Source organism: Coregonus clupeaformis, chromosome 1 (assembly GCF_020615455.1).
Source record: "Coregonus clupeaformis isolate EN_2021a chromosome 1, ASM2061545v1, whole genome shotgun sequence".
Taxonomy (NCBI): domain Eukaryota; kingdom Metazoa; phylum Chordata; class Actinopteri; order Salmoniformes; family Salmonidae; genus Coregonus; species Coregonus clupeaformis.
Genome location: NC_059192.1, coordinates 94468492 through 94493491, shown reverse-complemented (window position 1 = coordinate 94493491; position 25000 = coordinate 94468492). Strand labels below are relative to the sequence as shown.

The 25000-nt window shown below is 44.2% G+C and overlaps 1 protein-coding gene across 1 annotated transcript in view; it reads right to left on the bottom strand.

The window, feature by feature from the left end:
- LOC123491976 (lysosomal-trafficking regulator-like) overlaps positions 1–25000 on the bottom strand; it is a gene marked incomplete at its 3' end in the record, with an annotated part of 197496 nt that overhangs the window by 110238 nt on the left and 62258 nt on the right.

Here is a 25000-nt window from a genome sequence, read left to right as displayed (position 1 = left end):
TAGAGACAGTAGAGAGAGAGAGACATACTGTAGAGACAGTAGAGAGAGAGAGAGACATACTGTAGAGACAGTAGAGAGACATACTGTAGAGACAGTAGAGAGACATACTGTAGAGACAGTAGAGAGAGAGAGACATACTGTAGCGACAGTAGAGAGAGAGACATACTGTAGAGACAGTAGAGAGAGAGAGAGACATACTGTAGAGACAGTAGAGAGAGAGAGACATACTGTAGAGACAGTAGAGAGAGAGAGACATACTGTAGAGACAGTAGAGAGAGAGAGACATACTGTAGAGACAGTAGACAGAGAGAGACATACTGTAGAGACAGTAGAGAGAGAGACATACTGTAGAGACAGTAGAGAGAGAGACATACTGTAGAGACAGTAGAGAGAGAGACATACTGTAGAGACAGTAGAGAGAGAGAGAGACATACTGTAGAGACAGTAGAGAGAGAGAGAGACATACTGTAGAGACAGTAGAGAGAGAGAGAGACATACTGTAGAGACAGTAGAGAGAGAGACATACTGTAGAGACAGTAGAGAGAGAGAGACATACTGTAGAGACAGTAGAGAGAGAGAGATACTGTAGAGACAGTAGAGAGAGAGACATAATGTAGAGACAGTAGAGAGAGAGAGAGACATACTGTAGAGACAGTAGAGAGAGAGAGACATACTGTAGAGACAGTAGAGAGAGAGACATACTGTAGAGACAGTAGAGAGAGAGAGACACTGTAGAGACAGTAGAGAGAGAGAGACATACTGTAGAGACAGTAGAGAGAGAGAGAGACATACTGTAGAGACAGTAGAGAGAGAGAGACATACTGTAGAGACAGTAGAGAGAGAGAGACATACTGTAGAGACAGTAGAGAGAGAGAGACATACTGTATAGACAGTAGAGAGAGAGAGACATACTGTAGAGACAGTAGAGAGAGAGAGAGACATACTGTAGAGACAGTAGAGAGAGAGACATACTGTAGAGACAGTAGAGAGAGAGACATAATGTAGAGACAGTAGAGAGAGAGACATAATGTAGAGACAGTAGAGAGAGAGAGAGACATACTGTAGAGACAGTAGAGAGAGAGACATACTGTAGAGACAGTAGAGAGAGAGAGACATAATGTAGAGACAGTAGAGAGAGAGACATAATGTAGAGACAGTAGAGAGAGAGAGAGACATACTGTAGAGACAGTAGAGAGAGAGACATACTGTAGAGACAGACATACTGTAGAGACAGTAGAGAGAGAGAGAGACATACTGTAGAGACAGTAGAGAGAGAGAGACATACTGTAGAGACAGTAGAGAGAGAGACATACTGTAGAGACAGTAGAGAGAGAGAGAGACATACTGTAGAGACAGTAGAGAGAGAGAGAGACATACTGTAGAGACAGTAGAGAGAGAGACATACTGTAGAGACAGTAGAGAGAGAGACATACTGTAGAGACAGTAGAGAGAGACATACTGTAGAGACAGTAGAGAGAGACATACTGTAGAGACAGTAGAGAGAGAGACATACTGTAGAGACAGTAGAGAGAGACATACTGTAGAGACAGTAGAGAGAGAGAGACATACTGTAGATACAGTAGAGAGAGAGAGACATACTGTAGAGACAGTAGAGAGAGAGAGACATACTGTAGAGACAGTAGAGAGAGAGAGAGACATACTGTAGAGACAGTAGAGAGAGACATACTGTAGAGACAGTAGAGAGAGACATACTGTAGAGACAGTAGAGAGACATACTGTAGAGACAGTAGAGAGACATACTGTAGAGACAGTAGAGAGAGAGAGACATAATTTTTGGTTTTGAGGCCAGTTGGACGTACTGCCAAATTCTCTAAAACAACATTGTGGAGGCGGCTTATGGTAGAGAAATTAACATTCAATTATCTGGCAAAAAGCTCTGGTGGACATTCCTGCAGTCAGCATGCCAATTGCACGCTCCCTCAAAACTTGAGACATCTGTGGCATTGTGTTGTTTGACAAAACTGCACATTTTAGTGGCCTTTTATTGTCCCCTGCACAAGGTGCACCTGTGTAATGATCATGCTACTTAATCAGCTTCTTGATATGCCACACCTGTCAGGTGGATGGATTATCTTGGCAAAGGAGAAATGCTCACTAACAGGGATGTAAACACATTTGTGAACAACATTTTAGAGAAATAAGCTTTTTGTGCGTATGGAACATTTCTGGGATCTTTTATTTCAGCTCATGAAACACTTTTACATGTTGCGTTTTTAGATTTTTGTTCAGTAATTTTAAAATAATATAATCTTTGAGAACTAACAATCACCAAAATAAAAACTAGATCCATAAACAATTAATTTAGCAGTATTGATTTTGTTATTATGTTTGAGCAAAAGAACACAGCGTTAGCCAATGGCAAAATGCATGGAATTGAAGGACATTGGCTTTAAAACAAACTGAAACATGTTCTATCAGCGCCATGAAGACATTTGTAGAATTGTAGGAAATTGGCTTAAAAATTCTAAGATTTCTCTATACCGCCAAGATGGAGGCATCATGAAAATACAGAAATCTACAATTCAGCTGTGCAGACCAGAGGATGTGACCAGAGTGGAGCTGGAGGGGAGCGCGCATAATTCAGCTGGAGCTTGGAGCAGATTTTCAAAAGGATTGGAGCGTTGGCCTACTCTCTCGCTCCAATCTCACTCTGGTACTGCTCAGCCACCAGCTCTGACCCGTGCTCTGCCCAGTACTGTTCTTTTAATGAGGCCTATTCTGTTGTATTTATTTAGCCTACCCCAACACTAATGCTCAGAGATGTTGATATGAGTCCACCAAGAAATAGGTCACAGCCTGTGCAATTGATGACAAGACAATGAATGATCCCAAAGACAGTTCCTATTCAGCCTATTGTAAAAAAAACAACAACAACAACAAAAAAACATTGTAACAGTGCTAAAGTTGTCTTTCAACTGTAAAATGTGAGAGCCAGTTTACAACTTAATTATCTGAACATCAAAAGATTAGAGAAAAACACTGTTGTCTTTTAACACAGCAGCCGCGTGTCATCAGATTGGTCCTGGTTCAATAGCGACATGTTGAAATGTTGAAGCCTCTTACGATGTCCTAGTTCAAAACCAAATGGTCCATAGTCACAAAAGTAGATGGCCGTTTGTTAAATTATATTTTTAAACAAATGAATGGGGCATAGTTAGAGGGGCAGTTTTATTTCCTGTGAGCGATTTTTTATTTTTTTTTGCAGAGCGGAGAAAGGACAAAGACATTGAGGGGGGTTTCACACTAGTCAACGAAAAAGGGCTGGATCCTTTTGGTGAACGTCAGGAACCGAATCGAATCGGTGAAAGAGCTGGTCATTTGGCTCCCTGGTTTACAGACTGCTACTACTGGGTTTTGAGCTCAAAACAACCTGTTTTCTTCAGATCAGTTGTAAAATAATTCTCTAAAGAATCCTCACTGCAGAAACAGTAAATAGTAACGAGCCGATCTGGTCCACTCTGATTTTTCAGGCATTTCACGATCTGACATAATGGTAGCCTACCGTTTGGCTCACCGAAAAAGACTCCGAATGCCCATCATCATTTCCGACTGCTCATACCCTGGCGCTGATGAGCCAACTGCGCCCATTGGCCACGCCCCCTGCCACACCCACCACCTAAGCCTCTTTTTGATCCAGAAAAACCCTGACTACTTAGTGCACTTAGTATATAGACCATATGGTGACATACTGGGACACTGCCTCAGTCACATTCAGGTCCATGCTGGTTGAAAACAAAACTAGAGTTTTTACTTTGTACTTTGGTTTATTCTCATGAAGCCATGAACACACGACAGACCCCCAGGTCACACAATTCTACATGTCTAGCTGCTTTGAAGGCTGTGGATATTTAGGGATTTTAGGATGAGGAGGAGAGGGTTCAAAGCCCTCATATCTTGGACTCAGGAGATATGATGATGCCTGTTTTTGGTTTCTATTTTCAGTTCATAAAAAAAAAAAATCCCCATTTGTTATGATATGAGTTTGGGAACCACTTGTCTAGTGCGATTCTACATGTACACAACTCTTCACAAATTACAGAACAGAGTTTTAAATGTTCTTTATTTTGTGAGAAAGCTATTTGAGAACGTGAAGAACAGAACTGTCATGTCATTTATACTGCAAGGAAATTGCACAAGACAGGTCGGCTGGCATACTGTTTATTTACTCTCTTTCTGTCTCTCTCTCTCTACTGTCTCTACAGTATGTCTCTCTCTCTACTGTCTCTACAGTATGTCTCTCTCTCTCTACTGTCTCTACAGTATGTGTCTCTCTCTCTCTACTGTCTCTACAGTATGTCTCTCTCTACTGTCTCTACAGTATGTCTCTCTCTCTCTACTGTCTCTACAGTATGTCTCTCTCTCTCTCTACTGTCTCTACAGTATGTCTCTCTCTCTCTACTGTCTCTACAGTATGTCTCTCTCTCTCTACTGTCTCTACAGTATGTCTCTCTCTCTCTACTATCTCTACAGTATGTCTCTCTCTCTCTACTGTCTCTACAGTATGTCTCTCTCTCTCTACTGTCTCTACAGTATGTCTCTCTCTCTACTGTCTCTACAGTATGTCTCTCTCTCTCTACTGTCTCTACAGTATGTCTCTCTCTCTCTACTGTCTCTACAGTATGTCTCTCTCTCTCTCTACTATCTCTACAGTATGTCTCTCTCTCTCTACTGTCTCTACAGTATGTCTCTCTCTCTACTGTCTCTACAGTATGTCTCTCTCTCTCTACTGTCTCTACAGTATGTCTCTCTCTCTCTACTGTCTCTACAATATGTCTCTCTCTCTCTACTGTCTCTACAGTATGTCTCTCTCTCTACTGTCTCTACAGTATGTCTCTCTCTCTCTACTGTCTCTACAGTATCTCTCTCTCTCTCTACTGTTTCTACAGTATGTCTCTCTCTCTACTGTCTCTACAGTATGTCTCTCTCTCTCTCTACTGTCTCTACAGTATGTCTCTCTCTCTACTGTCTCTACAGTATGTCTCTCTCTCTCTACTGTCTCTACAGTATGTCTCTCTCTCCACTGTCTCTACAGTATGTCTCTCTCTCTCTACTGTCTCTACAGTATGTCTCTCTCTCTCTACTGTCTCTACAATATGTCTCTCTCTCTCTACTGTCGATACAGTATGTCTCTCTCTCTCTACTGTCTCTACAGTATGTCTCTCGCTCTCTACAGTATGTCTCTCTCTCTCTACTGTCTATACAGTATGTCTCTCTCTCTACTGTCTCTACAGTATGTCTCTCTCTACTGTCTCTACAGTATGTCTCTCTCTCTACTGTCCCTACAGTATGTCTCTCTCTCTCTCTACTGTCTCTACAGTATGTCTCTCTCTCTCTACTGTCTCTACAGTATGTCTCTCTCTCTCTACTGTCTATACAGTATGTCTCTCTCTCTCTACTGTCTCTACAGTATGTCTCTCTCTCTCTACTGTCTCTACAGTATGTCTCTCTCTCTCTACTGTCTCTACAGTATGTCTCTCTCTCTCTCTACTATCTCTACAGTATGTCTCTCTCTCTACTGTCTCTACAGTATGTCTCTCTCTCTCTACTGTCTCTACAGTATGTCTCTCTCTCTCTACTGTCTCTACAGTATGTCTCTCTCTCTACTGTCTCTACAGTATGTCTCTCTCTCTACTGTCTCTACAGTATGTCTCTCTCTCTCTACTGTCTCTACAGTATGTCTCTCTCTCTCTACTGTCTCTAAAGTATGTCTCTCTCACTACTGTCTCTACAGTATGTCTCTCTCTCTCTACTGTCTCTACAGTATGTCTCTCTCTCTCTACTGTCTCTACAGTATGTCTCTCTCTCTACTGTCTCTACAGTATGTCTCTCTCTCTACTGTCTCTACAGTATGTCTCTCTCTCTCTACAGTATGTCTCTCTCTCTCTACTGTCTCTACAGTATGTCTCTCTCTCTCTACTGTCTCTACAGTATGTCTCTCTCTCTACAGTATGTCTCTCTCTCTCTCTCTACTGTCTTTACAGTATGTCTCTCTCTCTCTACTGTCTCTACAGTATGTCTCTCTCTCTACTGTCTCTACAGTATGTCTCTCTCTCTCTACTGTCTCTACAGTATGTATCTCTCTCTCTCTACTGTCTCTACAGTATGTCTCTCTCTCTCTACTGTCTCTACAGTATGTCTCTCTCTCTCTACTGTCTCTACAGTATGTCTCTCTCTCTCTACTGTCTCTACAGTATGTCTCTCTCTCTCTACTGTCTCTACAGTATGTCTCTCTCTCTACTGTCTCTACAGTATGTCTCTCTCTACTGTCTCTACAGTATGTCTCTCTCTCTCTCTACTGTCTCTACAGTATGTCTCTCTCTCTCTCTACAGTATGTCTCTCTCTCTCTACTGTCTCTACAGTATGTCTCTCTCTCTCTACTGTCTCTACAGTATGTCTCTCTCTACTGTCTCTACAGTATGTCTCTCTCTCCTGTCTCTACAGTATGTCTCTCTCTCTACTGTCTCTACAGTATGTCTCTCTCTCTACTGTCTCTACAGTATGTCTCTCTCTCTACTGTCTCTACAGTATGTCTCTCTCTACTGCCTCTACAGTATGTCTCTCTCTACTGTCTCTACAGTATGTCTCTCTCTCTCTACTGTCTCTACAGTATGTCTCTCTCTACTGTCTCTACAGTATGTCTCTCTCTCTCTACTGCCTCTACAGTATGTCTCTCTCTCTCTACTGTCTCTACAGTATGTCTCTCTCTCTACTGTCTCTACAGTATGTCTCTCTCTCTACTGTCTCTACAGTATGTCTCTCTCTCTCTACTGTCTCTACAGTATGTCTCTCTCTCTCTACTGTCTGTCTCTCTCTCTCTCTACTGTCTCTACAGTATGTCTCTCTCTCTACTGTCTCTACAGTATGTCTCTCTCTCTCTACTGTCTCTACAGTATGTCTCTCTCTCTCTACTGTCTCTACAGTATGTCTCTCTCTCTCTACTGTCTATACAGTATGTCTCTCTCTCTCTACTGTCTCTACAGTATGTCTCTCTCTCTCTACTGTCTCTACAGTATCTCTCTCTCTCTCTCTCTACTGTCTCTACAGTATGTCTCTCTCTCTCTACTGTCTCTACAGTATGTCTCTCTCTCTCTACTGTCTATACAGTATGTCTCTCTCTCTCTACTGTCTCTACAGTATGTCTCTCTCTCTACAGTATGTCTCTCTCTCTCTACTGTCTATACAGTATGTCTCTCTCTCTACTGTCTCTACGGTTGTCTCTCTCTCTACTGTCTCTACAGTATGTCTCTCTCTCTACTGTCCCTACAGTATGTATCTCTCTCTCTACTGTCTCTACAGTATGTCTCTCTCTCTCTACTGTCTCTACAGTATGTCTCTCTCTCTCTACTGTCTATACAGTATGTCTCTCTCTCTCTACTGTCTCTACAGTATGTCTCTCTCTCTCTACTGTCTATACAGTATGTCTCTCTCTCTCTCTACAGTATGTCTCTCTCTCTCTACTGTCTCTACAGTATGTCTCTCTCTACTGTCTCTACAGTATGTCTCTCTCTACTGTCTCTACAGTATGTCTCTCTCTCTACTGTCTCTACAGTATGTCTCTCTCTCTACTGTCTCTACAGTATGTCTCTCTCTCTCTACTGTCTCTACAGTATGTCTCTCTCTACTGCCTCTACAGTATGTCTCTCTCTACTGTCTCTACAGTATGTCTCTCTCTCTCTACTGTCTCTACAGTATGTCTCTCTCTACTGTCTCTACAGTATGTCTCTCTCTCTCTACTGCCTCTACAGTATGTCTCTCTCTCTCTACTGTCTCTACAGTATGTCTCTCTCTCTCTACTGTCTCTACAGTATGTCTCTCTCTCTACTGTCTCTACAGTATGTCTCTCTCTCTACTGTCTCTACAGTATGTCTCTCTCTCTCTACTGTCTCTACAGTATGTCTCTCTCTCTCTCTTCTGTCTCTACAGTATGTCTCTCTCTCTACTGTCTCTACAGTATGTCTCTCTCCCTCTACTGTCTCTACAGTATGTCTCTCTCTCTACTGTCTCTACAGTATGTCTCTCTCTCTCTACTGTCTATACAGTATGTCTCTCTCTCTCTACTGTCTCTACAGTATGTCTCTCTCTCTCTACTGTCTCTACAGTATGTCTCTCTCTCTCTACTGTCTCTACAGTATGTCTCTCTCTCTCTACTGTCTCTACAGTATGTCTCTCTCTCTCTACTGTCTCTACAGTATGTCTCTCTCTCTCTACTGTCTATACAGTATGTCTCTCTCTCTACTGTCTCTACAGTATGTCTCTCTCTCTACAGTATGTCTCTCTCTCTCTACTGTCTATACAGTATGTCTCTCTCTCTACTGTCTCTACAGTATGTCTCTCTCTACTGTCTCTACAGTATGTCTCTCTCTCTACTGTCCCTACAGTATGTATCTCTCTCTCTCTACTGTCTCTACAGTATGTCTCTCTCTCTCTACTGTCTCTACAGTATGTCTCTCTCTCTCTACTGTCTCTACAGTATGTCTCTCTCTCTCTACTGTCTCTACAGTATGTCTCTCTCTCTACTGTCTCTACAGTATGTCTCTCTCTCTCTACTGTCTCTACAGTATGTCTCTCTCTCTCTACTGTCTCTACAGTATGTCTCTCTCTCTCTACTGTCTCTACAGTATGTCTCTCTCTCTCTACTGTCTCTACAGTATGTCTCTCTCTCTCTCTACTGTCTCTACAGTATGTCTCTCTCTCTCTACTGTCTCTACAGTATGTCTCTCTCTCTCTACTGTCTATACAGTATATCTCTCTCTCTCTACTGTCTCTACAGTATGTCTCTCTCTCTCTACTGTCTCTACAGTATGTCTCTCTCTCTCTACTGTCTCTACAGTATGTCTCTCTCTCTCTACTGTCTATACAGTATGTCTCTCTACTGTCTCTACAGTGGTGGTGGTCTTTACCACATGACATAATGGTGGTCTTTACCACATGACACACGTTATAACACACAGGATATTAGATCACATACAGTGCATTCGGAAGGTATTCAGACCCCTTGACCTTTTCCCATATTTTGTTATGTTATAGCCTTATTCTAAAATATATTTTTTTCTCATCAATCTACACACAATACCCCATAATGACAAAGCGAAAACAAGTTTTTAGAAATGTTTTAAAATGTATTAAAAAGAAAAAGCAAAAACACTTTATTTACATGAGTATTCAGACCCTTTGCTATGAGACTCAAAATTGAGCTCAGGTGCATCCCGTTTCCATTGATCATCCTTTAAATGTTTCTACAACTTCATTGGAGTCCACCTGTGGTATATTCAATTGATTGGACATGATCTGGAAAGGCACACACCTGTTTATACAAGGTCCCACAGTTGACAGTGCATGTCAGAGCAAAAACCAAGCCATGAGGTCGAAGGAATTGTCCGTAGAGCTCCGAGACAGGATTGTGTCGAGGCACAGATCTGAGGAAGGGTACCAAAACATTTCTGCAGCATAGAAGGTCCCCAAGAACACAGTGGCCTCCATCATTCTTAAATGGAAGAAGTTTGGAACCAACAAGACTCTTCCTAGAACTGGCTGCCCGGCCAAACTGAGCAATCGAGATAGAAGAGTCTTGGTCAGGGAGGTGACCAAGAACCCAATGGTCATCCTGACAGAGCTCCAGAGTTCCTCTGTGGAGATGGGAGAACCTTCCAGAAGGACAACCATCTCTGCAGCACTCCACCAATCAGGCCTTTATGGTAGAGTGGCCAGACGGAAGCCACTCCTCAGTAAAAGGCACATGACAGCCCGCTTGGAGTTTGCCAAAAGGCACCTAAAGACTCTCAGACCATGAGAAACAAGATTCTCTGGTCTGATGAAATCAAGATTGAACTCTTTGGCCTGAATGCCAAATGTCACGTCTGGAGGAAACCTGGCACCATCCCTACGGTGAAGCATGGTGGTGGCAGCATCAGGCTGCGGGGATGTTTTTCAGCGGCAGGGACTGGAAGACTAGTCAGGATCGGAGGACAGTACAGAGAGATCCTTGATGAAAACTGTTAGATACATTTGTATTTTAAGAATAATGACTAAAGGATTTCACCCCAAATACAGTATAAATGTGTAAACTGTGTTAGAATTATCAACCCACTAACAGAGGGGGGCGGGACTAAACATTCCAGGGTGAAGGAGAAAGGTGGAAACTGTTTAAGAAAGCCTCCTAAAGGTGGGCGGAGCAAAGTGCCTTTGTGTGTCAAGGGGTATAAAACAGGAGTGTATGGGTTTTGGCGCCAGAGCTCTCCATGAATAAACATACAGATCATTCTTGCTGGTTGTGGACCTTGAATCATTTATGATTAAAACCAGAGCCTTACAACCTCTGGTAATGATTCAAGCTTAGGTTGAATTAGAGATAGAAATTCTCGTAACAGTGGTCCTTCGAGCGGAGCTTAAAAACGTCTTTGTCGTTCTAAGGACACCGAAACCGTGCACGGGCGGGTGATTGCATCCGTGGAGAATAGTCCTGGCCTTCGACGTTAAGGTTATAAACAGGCCGGTGATTACTCTTATGAACGATAAAGACGTTAACGAGTTTGAAAAAGCATTTAAATCCAAACTGCAAGGAAAAGGTCAGTAATTTTTATTCATGGATTTAGGTGAAATTATTTGAACTTGTATAAGAATAGTAATTCTTGTGAAGGGCAGAGAATAGTTACCAAAATCTCAAAGGAAGTAATAATTATTATTACATTACATTTTAGTCATTTAGCAGACGCTCTTATCCAGAGCGACTTACAGGAGCAATTAGGGTTAAGTGCCTTGCTCAAGGGCACATCGACAGATTTTTCACCTAGTCGGCTTGGGGATTAGAACCAGCGACCTTACGGTTACTGGCACAACGCTCTTACCCACTAAGCCACCTGCCGCCCCATATGAGTTTAAGGTTGTACCGTTGTTTGATCATGTGATAAGGTTTAATGGGTAATCGGACCATAACTAATGTGGTTATAGAAGTAATGTATAAATAGTGGAGAGCCAATAGAGGGTTCCATTGAACTATTATGTTTTGTTGGGCATTTCAATGGCATAAGGTGAAATCTGTGTGTATGAGGGAATTCAACGGCTGGTATGAATGGTAACCGGATAATACTTAGTATTTGGTTGGTTAATGCTGAATGGAACATTTGAGGCGTGGTTGGGGGGTAACTAGGAAGACGCACTTATTCAATGGTAAATGGGTGTAGGGAGAGAGAGTTTTTACGTGTATTAAAAGTTGCATTAGATAGCTTTAGTAGTATTCTAGATAGGTCTATGAAAATATGTTACAAGTACGAATGACATTATTTCCTAAGAAGGAAGATTTGTAGGGAAGGTCCCCGCGCCTCCCCCATAATGTAGGAAGGAGCAGGGGGGGGGAGGGAGGGGGGGGGGGTGAGAGACAGTACATAGTTCAGATGGCAGGAATGTCATTAAGTGTATGCTTATCAACGATATCAAGTATTTGTTTTATTGATTGGGGCCGAATCAGAGAGAACGGTTAAAGAGATTTAATGGCCACTCTAGGGGAAATAGCTGGTAGAGGTAGAACTCCAGAATAGAAGGGGAGAGAGATTTTCCTAGGGGGTGGATCAAATAATTGATAATGGATCATTTGAGATGAGATCACATGTAGCAGATTTAGGGTAATCAATTAAATAATCATTGTATACTCGAGGAATTTTGAGGGGTTTTATGGATTAGTTATGAGGAATTAGGTTGATACAAACATTATTGATGGGTTAGGACTGGGGATATCTGTATCATGTTTTGTGTGTACTACCATCTTTGGATTACTGATGGTAATTGAAGGTTAGCAAAATGTATAACCAGGAGAAAGAGATTAGCTTATCTCATTGGAATATTGCTCAGGGCGAGGGGGAGTTAGGCAGTATTTAGGTCATAAAAGTGAGCTACCAAATTAAGTTGAGCCTGGCTACCTTTGATTGTTGTTTTTCAATTGGGTTTTTCAAATAAAAAAACAACACACCGAGCATGATGTTTATAAAGGGTTGTTATGTTGAATTTAGGGGATTTTCAACAGTTCATAGGTGGTGTTTACTATGCTGTGGGATGGAACGGTTTATTGGGTGATATTTGAAATTAAAATTAATGCAATGAGCTGCAGTAATCAGAGGAATGTACAATCTAAGGCGAAACAGCTATTGCCTAGATCATTGATTTAGCAATAGGATCAGGAAGATAGGGACTAGGGGGGAAAAAATAGATGAAGAATGATGAGCTTTTTGGTAATGATAGACTGCTGTAAAGCTTGGGTACTCCATTATGTACTGCATACGGGTAAATTAAGTGATCTTATCTATGGGAAGGCAATGGCAGCCCATGGTAACATCATTTGGAACTCTGAGGAGGAAGAACAATTTATGTTGTTGCTCTCTTCCCAAACAGCCTTAGCTTTTCATACATATATCAGGGATTTTACCCAAATGGTAGAGAGTAAATAGGGATATGACATTGGTCGTGATTTAAAGATGGTGAGGTTTTTTTTGGTGGGCTATTAGATATAACTGGATTAATCACGAACATAGAGGTTTTTATTCTTTGTTGCTAGGCAGAAGACTTAGGTGACCTAGGGTCGAAGTGCTTGCTCTTACTTCAATCCATGGCTGTCTTTTGTCTCTCTTCAAACATTGTGAAGGGAGCGGCACCAGGGTTAAGCAGAGTTCAGGCTAAAACCTGTCTCTCCTTTGCTATCTTCTTGATTGATTACAGCATGAAGGGAAGTGGTGTTAGGTTTGAAATATTTAAATATGGACTTGTCATGTCCAACAATCAGTCTTCAGGTCAAGCCCGGGAGAGCCGGGGTAGAACAGAGTTTGAACTAAACATAAGTGTTTTTACAAGATAAGAGATTGATTGATTGGATTACTAATTGATTCTGAACTGAATGAAAGTCGAATTTAGCTGCCATAAAGACAAAGGAAGTGGGAGGAGCAATAAAGAAGCAAAAGACAGTCTCAAAAATAAAAGGCATGGCAATTGGTTGATAAATTACCTAAGTGATTGTTTAGGTAGGTGGTAATATTGACACATGAGCAGAACCATGTGTCAAGAGGGGGGAAGAGGCTAATTGTAGGATTAGATAATATACGAAGGAGAGGACAAAATACTTAAAAAAAAAAAAAAATTTAGATACAGTCTAGAAAGAGAATGCAGTCAGAAATTGTTAGATTAATCTGAACATGTGTGAAGATAGTTTATTAACCACACCCGTATGTCAGAGGTTTTGTGCCCCACAGGTGAACTAAAGGAGAAGGTGACCCACTCTATCTAACCAGGTGACTGGTGAGCATCCAGTCCCTAAAGAAGGAAAACTGGAAGCAGGCCTGTTGGGAAGGGCCCTATCAGGTTATATTGGTCACTGCCTTGGCCATTAGAATAGCAGAGAGAGTAACCTGGGTCCATGTTACCCACTGCAAGAGGTAAGACCACATACAAGCACCACTGCAACACACACAGAGTTGGAGAGCAGAACTGGACCAATAAGGTCCAGGGATCACCTCTGTTAACGAAGATCTCCTACCCCGACCTATCATCACTGTAGTGTGTTCTTAGGGTGTGAGTATGGGGTGGTACCAAGCAGAAGGACTAAAGGCAGGAGAGGGTTGGCGGTTTTTGGGAATATGGGTGACCCTGAGCTGCATCATAGTCTCGGCAATAGTCTTGGTATGTCAAGATCCACCACCACCTCGCACCAATTACGCTATGGCCTTACCATTATTAAGAAATAAAAGGGAAGCGACCCGACATACTGACCGTCAAGGACGAGTGATCTACAAGATAGGAGTCAGAGAAGGGTGGGGAGTAAGATTCAAAATTAGGATTAGGGATCTTATCAGGACGGATAAGCAAGCAACGTGGGATTATAAGATCCCATTGTATTTATGTTCAGCTCCCTCGGCGGATTGTTCCTGGGCTCAGGTATTTAGAGATACTGGGGGACGGAGATATGAGACGGGGGGGCTGGACGTCCAGATGGAGGATAAGAAGGTATAACGACATCCTTACGGAGATGGTAGTAACAATAGTAAAGGTCACTAAAGAGGACATGAAAATATCTTACTGGGCTTGCGCGGACGAATACGGACGGGATACTTGTCTAAGATTACATTTGATGGAGTCAAAAGATATGGAGGGCACAGGTACTCTCATTAATCCATTAATACCAATTTACCGAGTAGATCAGTCAAGGGATGACGGAGTCAATTCGACTAACCCGTCCACTATGAATGATTTTCTCCTCCAAGAATGGAACCAAGGGGAAGTGGAGGGGGTCCCTGATGAGAATCTCTGGTTAAAGTGGATGAAGTACACCCTAGGGCCTTGGGGAGACCAATTGTTATGTATGCTCCATTGGGCGACCGACAATGTTGACCGCCCCAATGCCAAAGGCAATGTTTCCCTGTGTATTAGACCTGGGGTCCAATCAAAAAGAGCCCAATTGCACAGGGATTGGGCTGGCAAAGTTGACATACTCGGCCAGCCCACCTAGATTCACTTTAACTCCTGGCGAATACCAGTGTTACAGACATAGAAATGGCACCCGTAACTTGGGTGATTTTGATGGCTGTAAGGAGATAATTAATGTGATTGATTTAGATAAGGAAGGGAGGGGAAAATTAGGAACCTTACCATCCCATACTGATGTGTGGTGGGCATGTACTAACAAAGGGAGCATTCGACAGACATTACCAGAAGGATGGGTGGGTACTTGTGCACCAGTATTGTTGGTCCAAACCTGTAAGAATTAGTCATCAAAGACCAGTGACAGGAAGAATAATCAGGAGGAGGAGAAATATAGGTCAGGAAGGAAATAGCCCAATTTGGATAGATAGCATAGGCCTCCCCAGGGGTGTTCCAGACGAATACAAAGCTATGAATCAAATATGGGAGGGTTTTACCACAACAAAAATATGGATTGGATAAATTATATCTATTACAACCAACAACGATTTATTGACCAGACTAGAGATGCAGTAAAGGGGATCTCTGAGCGATTATCCGCCATCCCGCTCATAACTTAGTAGAGGTTGGTTCTAGATCAGGCAGAAAGGGCCGGTGTCTATAGAATGATAAGCCGTTGTTGCACATTTATCCCTAACAACACCACACTGGATGGGACAGTCACCAGAGCTCTTACAGAATTAACTGCACTAAGTGAAGAATGAACTGAGAACTCAGAAGTTAGTACATCGTGGATAGGGTGGTTTGATGAAATGTTTGGTAAATGGAAAACCCTAGCAGCCACCATCTTAGGAGCGGTCAGTGTTTGTATGGGTATTCTTGTATTATGTGGTTGTTGTCTTGTTCCCTGTGTCCGAGGATTGGTGAGTCAGGCGTTGGTGAAATGCAGTATCTCAACAATGATGAGAGATGGACTGACTCCGGACTCTGACCAGGGGAATGTGAAAAACGATCCTCCAGGCTTGGTGGATGACGAGGATTTGGACCCAGAAAGACCGCAATTGGATGAAATGTTTATTAGTTCTGACGTGATCTCTGAGATTAATCATGCTTGTAAAATACATTTATCCTGAATGTGAAGACATTTAGTCAAAGGGGTGGATTGTTAGATTAATTTGTATTTTAAGAATAATGACTAAAGGATTTCACCCCAAATACAGTATAAATGTGTAAACTGTGTTAGAATTATAATGTAGTATCAACCCACTAACAGAGGGGGGCGGGAATAGTTATGTAAATAAGGTATTTCTAAAATATCTGGTTTCGCTTTGTCATTATGGGGTATTGTGTGTAGATTGATGAGCAACATTTTTTATTTAATCCATTTTAGAATATGGCTGTAACGTAACAAAATGTGGAAAAAGTCAAGGGGTCTGAATACTTTCCGAAGGCAATGACTACCCTCTGCACTGTGCAGAGAAAAACCAGCTGGATGTCTATTATCCATGTCCTTGTTTAGCCACGACTCTGACAAACAGGATATTACAGTTCTTCAGGTCCCGTTGATAGGATAGTCTTGAAACGAGCCTGTCCCATTTGTTCTCGAGTGATTGTACGTTGGCCAACAGAACGGAGGATAGAGGCGGTTTATGTACTCGCCGACGTGGTTTCGTCAGGGCCATGTCGGCCTCTCTTACCCGGGTCTCTGGGATTAGGGCCTGGTCCGGGGTAAGCAGTATGTCCTGTGCCTCTGATTCATTGAAGTAGAAATCTTCATCCAAATTGTGGTTAGTGATACTGTTGCTGTTCTGATGTCCAGAAGCTCTTTTTCGGTCAAAACAATGGCGGAAGCATTATGTACAAAAAAAAAGGTAAGATCAGCCGAAAAAAATACATAAATAGCAGAGTTGGTTAGGAGCCCGTAAAACGGCTGCTTTCCATTCGTTGTAGTTTTCTTAGTAGAGTCCTCAACAACACCAACACCATCCCTAAGCACAGCATTCTCACATTACATATTCACATTATTGCATAGTTATTACAACATATGTTGTTAAAGTTATTAATTACAAAATAAGTTATTGAAAAGGAATGAAGCTATTTGACAACTGGATGCAAATATAATGCAGGGAAATGGTTAAGTAAAGAAAGTCTCATATTGTGACAGGATTCTAAAACAGATTTATTGAAACAGTTCCAGCTAAAAACACTTCAGTTCCCCAACACACCTTGAAGTGACACGTCTTACAACCTCACAACACATCCTCTTTCTGCTAACCACAAAGTTAAACACCCCTTCATGTCACCACACAACACTAGCCCCTACTCAACTGAGCCTTCCAATCCACACGCCCCTCAAATTCATATTTAACATTTATGCCAGCCCATTACACACACCCTAACCCCCCCCAACACACACACACGTCCCCCCCACACACACACACAACCCACAGACCCAACCCTTCACACACATCTCCATCTCTCCTACCTCCTATAACCTGTCTGATGCCAAACAATCACCAATCATCATCATCCCACCAAAGATTAGCGCGAGTCTGAGTACTTTCCCTCCAGTCGTGGTGGTTTGATCCAGGCTGCTGCGTCCTCCACGGCCCTAATGACTGGTGGTCGTGTTCTTAGCAGCAAATTCCATTATAAATCGGAATTTTCAAATGGAAGCTTTCCAGATTTGGAGTGGAGAATTGATCCGTGGATCACATGAAAGCATGTGATGTTACATGGGACTGACTGGGGCTGGGAGGAGAGGACTGACCTCTAGGGAGCTAGCTAGGAAACACCATGACTGATGGCTGGGAGGAGAGGACTGACCTCTAGGGAGCTAGCTAGGAAACACCATGACTGATGGCTGGGAGGAGAGGACTGACCTCTAGGGAGCTAGCTAGGAAACACCATGACTGATGGCTGGGAGGAGAGGACTGACCTCTAGGGAGCTAGCTAGGAAACACCATGACTGATGGCTGGGAGCAAAGCTTGTTTAGAAGAATGATACTACAATGACAACTACAGCTATTAACCCAACAACTACAAAATCAGTTGTTCCTAAAGAAACTGCTTCAGAGACGTACAAAACCCAAAGCGGTAACTCGTGGCTACTAAACTGTGGTGCCAAAAACAGCTACAAAATGACACAGCAAACATTCCAACTGCGTAGAAAGACATGATCAACTGATGATGCTTTGACTGATACTCTAACCTTGTTACTCCACTCTGTCACAATAGTTCTACAAACACCAATCAATCACTGCTGATCCTTCACACTTACACCACACAACCTATAATAGAGTGGCTACTTTACCCACGGCTCCACCCATAAAGACGGATAGAGAGCTTCTACTTTGGAAATCCCTTTACCCACGGCTCCACCCATAAAGACGGATAGAGAGCTTCTACTTTGGAAATCCCTTTACCCACGGCTCCACCCATAAAGACGGATAGAGAGCTTCTACTTTGGAAATCCCTTTACCCACGGCTCCACCCATAAAGACGGATAGAGAGCTTCTACTTTGGAAATCCCTTTACCCACGGCTCCACCCATAAAGACGGATAGAGAGCTTCTACTTTGGAAATCCCTTTACCCACGGCTCCACCCATAAAGACGGATAGAGAGCTTCTACTTTGGAAATCCCTTTACCCACGGCTCCACCCATAAAGACGGATAGAGAGCTTCTACTTTGGAAATCCCTTTACCCACGGCTCCACCCATAAAGACGGATAGAGAGCCCTTTTAGCACGGCTCCACCCATAAAGACGGATAGAGAGCCCTTTTAGCACGGCTCCACCCATAAAGACGGATAGAGAGCCCTTTAGCACGGCTCCACCCATAAAGACGGATAGAGAGCCCTTTAGCACGGCTCCACCCATAAAGACGGATAGAGAGCCCTTTTAGCACGGCTCCACCCATAAAGACGGATAGAGAGCCCTTTTAGCACGTCTCCACCCATAAAGACGGATAGAGAGCCCTTTTAGCACGGCTCCACCCATAAAGACGGATAGAGAGCCCTTTTAGCACGGCTCCACCCATAAAGACGGATAGAGAGCCCTTTTAGCACGGCTCCACCCATAAAGACGGATAGAGAGCCCTTTTAGCACGGCTCCACCCATAAAGACGGATAGAGAGCCCTTTTAGCACGGCTCCACCCATAAAGACGGATAGAGAGCCCTTTTAGCACGGCTCCACCCATAAAGACGGATAGAGAGCCCTTTTAGCACGGCTCCACCCATAAAGACGGATAGAGAGCCCTTTTAGCACGGCTCCACCCATAAAGACGGATAGAGAGCCCTTTTAGCACGGCTCCACCCATAAAGACGGATAGAGAGCCCTTTTAGCACGGCTCCACCCATAAAGACGGATAGAGAGCCCTTTTTAGCACGGCTCCACCCATAAAGACGGATAGAGAGCCCTTTTAGCACGTCTCCACCCATAGAGACGGATAGAGAGCCCTTTTAGCACGGCTCCACCCATAAAGACGGATAGAGAGCCCTTTTAGCACGGCTCCACCCATAAAGACGGATAGAGAGCCCTTTTAGCACGGCTCCACCCATAAAGACGGATAGAGAGCCCTTTTAGCACGGCTCCACCCATAAAGACGGATAGAGAGCCCTTTTAGCACGGCTCCACCCATAAAGACGGATAGAGAGCCCTTTTAGCACGGCTCCACCCATAAAGACGGATAGAGAGCCCTTTTAGCACGGCTCCACCCATAAAGACGGATAGAGAGCCCTTTTAGCACGGCTCCACCCATAAAGACGGATAGAGAGCCCTTTTAGCACGGCTCCACCCATAAAGACGGATAGAGAGCCCTTTTAGCACGGCTCCACCCATAAAGACGGATAGAGAGCCCTTTTAGCACGGCTCCACCCATAAAGACGGATAGAGAGCCCTTTTAGCACGGCTCCACCCATAAAGACGGATAGAGAGCCCTTTTAGCACGGCTCCACCCATAAAGACGGATAGAGAGCCCTTTTAGCACGGCTCCACCCATAAAGACGGATAGAGAGCCCTTTTAGCACGGCTCCACCCATAAAGACGGATAGAGAGCCCTTTTAGCACGGCTCCACCCATAAAGACGGATAGAGAGCCCTTTTAGCACGTCTCCACCCATAGAGACGGATAGAGAGCCCTTTTAGCACGTCTCCACCCATAAAGACGGATAGAGAGCCCTTTTAGCACGTCTCCACCCATAAAGACGGATAGAGAGCCCTTTTAGCACGGCTCCACCCATAAAGACGGATAGAGAGCCCTTTTAGCACGGCTCCACCCATAAAGACGGATAGAGAGCCCTTTTAGCACGGCTCCACCCATAAAGACGGATAGAGAGCCCTTTTAGCACGGCTCCACCCATAAAGACGGATAGAGAGCCCTTTTAGCACGGCTCCACCCATAAAGACGGATAGAGAGCCCTTTTAGCACGGCTCCACCCATAAAGACGGATAGAGAGCCCTTTTAGCACGGCTCCACCCATAAAGACGGATAGAGAGCCCTTTTAGCACGGCTCCACCCATAAAGACGGATAGAGAGCCCTTTTAGCACGGCTCCACCCATAAAGACGGATAGAGAGCCCTTTTAGCACGGCTCCACCCATAAAGACGGATAGAGAGCCCTTTTAGCACGTCTCCACCCATAGAGACGGATAGAGAGCCCTTTTAGCACGTCTCCACCCATAAAGACGGATAGAGAGCCCTTTTAGCACGTCTCCACCCATAAAGACGGATAGAGAGCCCTTTTAGCACGGCTCCACCCATAAAGACGGATAGAGAGCCCTTTTAGCACGGCTCCACCCATAAAGACGGATAGAGAGCCCTTTTAGCACGGCTCCACCCATAAAGACGGATAGAGAGCCCTTTTAGCACGGCTCCACCCATAAAGACGGATAGAGAGCCCTTTTAGCACGGCTCCACCCATAAAGACGGATAGAGAGCCCTTTTAGCACGGCTCCACCCATAAAGACGGATAGAGAGCCCTTTTAGCACGGCTCCACCCATAAAGACGGATAGAGAGCCCTTTTAGCACGGCTCCACCCATAAAGACGGATAGAGAGCCCTTTAGCACGGCTCCACCCATAAAGACGGATAGAGAGCCCTTTTAGCACGGCTCCACCCATAAAGACGGATAGAGAGCCCTTTTAGCACGGCTCCACCCATAAAGACGGATAGAGAGCCCTTTTAGCACGGCTCCACCCATAAAGACGGATAGAGAGCCCTTTTAGCACGGCTCCACCCATAAAGACGGATAGAGAGCCCTTTTAGCACGGCTCCACCCATAAAGACGGATAGAGAGCCCTTTTAGCACGGCTCCACCCATAAAGACGGATAGAGAGCCCTTTTAGCACGGCTCCACCCATAAAGACGGATAGAGAGCTTCCATTGAGGTCTTCCACCATTTTAGAAGTAGTCAAACCAACTGGGTGGGGATTCAGCCAATGAACAGAGGATCGTTTCCTTCATCAAATTGGGTTGATTGGTTAGTAAACAGCTTTAAATTCAAGGTTTTGCTCGCCTGAGGTAGAGTAATGATAAGCTGTAGACCACACTATTTACCAAGAGAGTTTTCATCTATATTTTTCGTAGCTGTCTATTTAGCACCACAAACAGATGCTGGCACTAAGACCGCCCTCAACGAGCTGTATAAGGCCATAAGTAAACAAGAAAACGCTCATCCAGAAGTGGAGCTCCTAGTGCCTGGGGACTTTAATGCAGGCAAACAAATCCATTTGACCTCATTTCTACCAGCATGTCACATGTGCAACCAGAGGAAGAAAAAAACTCTAGACCACCTTTACTGCACACACAGAGACGCATACAAAGCTCTCCCTCGCCCTCCATTTGGCAAATCTAACCATAATTATATCCTCCTGATTCCTGCTTACAAGCAAAAACTAAAGCAGGAAGTACCAGTGACTCGCTCAATACGGAAGTGGTCAGATGACACGGATGCTACGCTACAGGACTGTTTTGCTAGCATGTACACCGACATATACATATTACCTCCATTACCTCGACTAACCGGTGCCCCCGCACATTGACTCTGTCCCGGTACCCCCTGTATATATAGCCTCCCTACTGTTATTTCCCATTGACTCTGTCCCGGTACCCCCTGTATATAGCCTCCCTACTGTTATTTCCCATTGGCTCTGTCCCGGTACCCCCTGTATATAGCCTCCCTACTGTTATTTCCCATTGGCTCTGTCCCGGTACCCCCTGTATATAGCCTCCCTACTGTTATTTCCCATTGACTCTGTACCGGTACCCCCTGTATATAGCCTCTCTACTGTTATTCTACTGCTGCTCTTTAATTATTTGCTATTTAAATTTTTTACTTATCTAATTTTTACTTAAAACTTTTTTAAATTTTCTTAAAACTGCATTGTTGGTTAAGGGCTTGTTAGTAAGCAGTTCACTGTAAGGTCTACACCTGTTGTATTCGGCAAATAACATTTGATTTGACTGGAATATGTTCACATCAGTCACCGGCTTCATCAATAAGTGCATCAACGGCGTCGCCCCCACAGTGACCGTACGTACATATCCTAAAATAAATAGCAAAAGGCTAGAGCTGCCACTTTCAAGGAGCGGGACACTTATAAGAAATCCCACTATGCTCTCAGACGAACCATCAAACAGGGGAAGCGTCAATACAGGACAAAGATTGAATCCTACTACACCGGCTCTAATGCTCGTCGAATGTGGCAGGGCTTGAAAACTATTATGGACTACAAAGGGAAACCCAGCCGCGAGCGGCACAGTGACACGAGCCTACCAGACGAACTAAATGCCTTTTATGCTCACTTCGAGGCAAGCAACACTGAAGCATGCATGAGAGCACCAGCTGTTACGGACAACTTTGTGATCACGCTCTCTGTAGCCGATGTGAGCAAGACCTTTAAACAGGTCAACATTCACAAGGCCGCGGGGCCAGACGGATTACCAGGACGTGTACTCAGCGCACTGACACTTTCAACCTCTCCCTGACTGAATCTGTAATACCTACATATTACATGTTTCAAGCAGACTACCATAAAGGCTGGTCATGGCTCACATCAACACCATCATCCCAGAAACCCGAGACCCACTCCAATTTGCATACCGCCCCAACAGATCCACAGATGACGCAATCTCTATTGCACTCCACACTGCCCTTTCACACCTGGAAAAAAGGAACACCTATGTGAGAATGCTGTTCATTAACTACAGCTCAGCATTCAACACCATAGTGCCCACAAAGCTCATCACTAAGCTAAGGACCCTGGGACTAAACACCTCCCTCTGCAACTGGATCCTGGACTTCCTGACGGGCCGCCCCCAGGTGGTAAGGGTAGGCAACAACACGTCTGCCACGCTGATCCTCAACACGGGGGCCCCTCAGGGGTGCGTGGTCAGTCCCCTCCTGTACTCCCTGTTCACCCACGACTGCGTGGCCAAGTACAACTCCAAAACCATCACTAAGTTTGCTGACGACACAACGGTGGTAGGCCTGATCACAGACAACGATGAGACAGCCTATAGGGAGGAGGTCAGAGACCTGGCAGTGTGATGCCAGGACAACAACCTCTCCCTCAACATGAGCAAGACAAAGGAGATGATCGTGGACTACAGGAAAAGTAGGGCCGAACACGCCCCCGTTCACATCGACAGGGCTGTAGTGGAGCGGGTCGAGAGTTGTGTGTCCAAATCACCAACAAACTATCATGGTCCAAACACACCAAGACAGTCGTGAAGAGGGCACGACTACACCTTTTCCCCCTCAGGAGACTGAAAAGATTTGGCATGGGTCCCCAGATCCTCAAAAAGTTCTACAGCTGCACCATCAACAGCATCCTGACCGGTTGCATCACCGTCTGGTATGGCAACTGCTCGGCATCCGACCGTAAGGCGCTACAGAGGGTAATGCGTATGGCCCAGTACATCACTGGGGCCAAGCTTCCTGCCATCCAGGACCTATATACTAGGCGGTGTCAGAGGAAGGCCCAAAAAATTGTCAAAGACTCCAGTCACCCAAGTCATAGACTGTTCTCTCTGCTACCGCACGGCAAGCGGTACCAGAGCGCCAAGTCTAGGTCCAAAAGGCTCCTCAACAGCGTCGACCCCCAAGCTATAAGACTGCTGAACAATTCAACAAATAGCCACCCAGACTATTTACATTGACCCCTCTTGGTAGCTTAAGTCTCATAACAGGGCAGTCAGTGGCTGTATACCACATGTAACCCATTAACTATGTGGTGCATTACTTTCTATAGGGAATAGGGTGCCATTCGGCACACAGCAGTGTCAATGAGACTCATTGGCGGGACAATGTATTATTCCAAACAGATGTTACGGAGTGGCTTCCACAAATTAATCACCCAACTAGCTGAACTCCAATGTTTATTACATTGAAAGTCTCAAGCGTTGATCGGCTGACTGGCTCATATGCTAACGAAGGATGAGAAATATGTTGACACGAGATTCTATAGTTAACTTAAAAAGACAAACTATATATGAAGGCTGGGGTGGAAACACTGGACAGGATCATTTATAGAGTTCCTGCCAAGAATATTTAACAGGAAATCAATCAAAATGGCCAATAATATCTACAAACAAATCAAACTTAACAAACACATAAACCTCAGTTGATAAGGAGTGTTAGAAAGGAAAACAGAGGAGGGTACCATGGCTACCACATAGATATTGATACTGTTCTGTTGTTATGGGAAGTGATAGGCCGATCTGATTGGAATAATCTACACTGAATACATGTATACAACAGATACAGAAGACATGAGATACGTCCAGGATGTGTAACTTGTATTTGGCTCCTTTCTAAGACCTTGCCATTTTCATAAGACTGTGATTAGAAACTCAGAAAACAGAGTATGGGAAGAAAGAAACATCCATCAGCCTTCTGTTGTTTAGCAGCGTGGTTACAATCTAACATCCATCAGCCTTCGGTTGTTTAGCAGCGTGGTTACAGGCTAACATCCATCAGCCTTCTGTTGTTTAGCAGCGTGGTTACAGGCGAACATCCATCAGCCTTCTGTTGTTTAGCAGCGTGGTTACAGGCTAACATCCATCAGCCTTCTGTTGTTTAGCAGCGTGGTTACAGGCTAACATCCATCAGCCTTCTGTTGTTTAGCAGCGTGGTTACAGGCTAACATCCATCAGCCTTCTGTTGTTTAGCAGCGTGGTTACAGGCTAACATCCATCAGCCTTCTGTTGTTTAGCAGCGTGGTTACAGGCTAACATCCATCAGCCTTCTGTTGTTTAGCAGCGTGGTTACAGGCTAACATCCATCAGCCTTCTGTTGTTTAGCAGCGTGGTTACAGGCTAACATCCATCAGCCTTCTGTTGTTTAGCAGCGTGGTTACAGGCTAACATCCATCAGCCTTCTGTTGTTTAGCAGCGTGGTTACAGGCTAACATCCATCAGCCTTCTGTTGTTTAGCAGCGTGGTTACAGGCGAACATCCATCAGCCTTCTGTTGTTTAGCAGCGTGGTTACAGGCTAACATCCATCAGCCTTCTGTTGTTTAGCAGCGTGGTTACAGGCTAACATCCATCAGCCTTCTGTTGTTTAGCAGCGTGGTTACAGG